This window comes from Citrus clementina, unplaced genomic scaffold (genome assembly GCF_000493195.1).
Source record: "Citrus clementina cultivar Clemenules unplaced genomic scaffold, Citrus_clementina_v1.0 scaffold_3, whole genome shotgun sequence".
Taxonomy (NCBI): domain Eukaryota; kingdom Viridiplantae; phylum Streptophyta; class Magnoliopsida; order Sapindales; family Rutaceae; genus Citrus; species Citrus x clementina.
The window spans coordinates 32,441,604-32,443,360 of NW_006262339.1; positions in this window are offsets into that span (position 1 = coordinate 32,441,604).

The window sequence follows — 1,757 nt, forward strand, 5'->3', positions numbered from 1 at the left end:
AATAATAAAATAGTAAATTAAAATTTATGATCAAAGATGGTCAAAGAACCTAAGAAAAAAATTAATAGAAAGATTTAATTGATTAACTATACAAAACTTTTATTAATTTGTATTTTTTAGGAATATTGTGAACTTATTGTAATTGTTTTCTAGAAGTGGGGAGGATTTATAAAAATAGTGGGATGGAAATATCCCCATCCTCTAATTGATTGAACCACAAAAATAAGAGTAAAAATAAATCACTTGAAAAATTTTATTAATACCCCTTATTTATTTTAATTGTCATATAATAATATAGTTTTTATTTTATTTTCATGTATGTCCCAAATCCTAGGGGTGTTCAAAATCCAATCCAATCCGCTCAATCCGTTTGATCTATAGAAATCTGATCCGTAAAAATTCAATCCGTGGATTAGTGGATTGAATTGGATTGAAAATTTCAAAATCCGTAATCAATGGATTGGATATAGATTTACTTCTGTAAATCCGTAAAAATCCATGAATCCGCAAAAAAAATAAAAAATATTATTTAATAAAAAATTAAACTTGTAAATATGGCATTAGTACTTATTAATAAATAAATAAGTTAAAATATAGTTATATAACACCATATTATATCTTATCTGATAATAATATAAAATAAAAAATAATTAAATATACATGTATAGCTTCCTAAGCAATTCATTTCATGTATTGATCTAAACATTGAGATTTTTTTTTTCTTTTCAGTGTGCTATATTTTGAAACTTTAAATGTATTTCCTAACTTTATTTAAACAATTAATTTTTTTAATTTTAAATTTGATCGGCAGTAAAATTATTTTTACATTAATTTTTTTATTTAGTTAGTTCGTGGATATGATAGAGTTAAAAATTTTTAGCCCGCAAACCAATATGCAAAATGGTGGATTGGGTATGGATTAAGTCAAGTCCGCATTCAATCCGCAGATGTATGGATTGGATTTAGATTGAATTTCACCAATCCGTGGATTGGATTGGATTAAAAATTTATAATCCGTAAAATCATGGATCAAATATGGATTGATGACCAATCCGTAAAATCCAACCTGCGAACACCCCTACAAATCCAATCCTTTTTTTTTTTTAATCCATTGGAGTTAGAATATATTGAATAGATTAAAATTGTGTTGGGAGTAATTGAAAGACAAATATGTCAATGCATTATAGAATTATGAACCTATCTTTTTTCTTTTTTTTTTTCCTTCTCTCTCCTTGCCTCATAATATTGTAAAAAAAAAGCTAGATTGACTATAAATAAAGTGAAAAAGACAAACACAAAACTCAATTTTAACCACTCACTAAATAAGGACAGGCAATGACAGAAAAAAAGAGAAGAAAAGGATCCTTCTCTCCTGTGTTAAAATACCGATCATCAATGGTAGTACAAAGTTAAAATGACATATAGTAACAATTAATTTAACAACATTTTCATAATTTTATGATTTATTTTCTTTATAGTCATATTTTTTCTTTTTCTATTTATTACATCAAATTATTTAAATACGTCACAATCCCTATTAATAAAATAAACAAGAATCGCATAAATAATTTTTCATGGTACAATTTTAATAAATTTATATTATTATAAGCTTATTGTTGCATTAATGTTGTTGTTATTTTATTATTATTTTTTTTTGAAAAGAAAGTAAACCTTTCATTAATCACAACACCTTGATAATACCATACAAATCAGCTGGAATATTTCCCAGCCACATAGAGGGAGAGATTTTCTCCCAA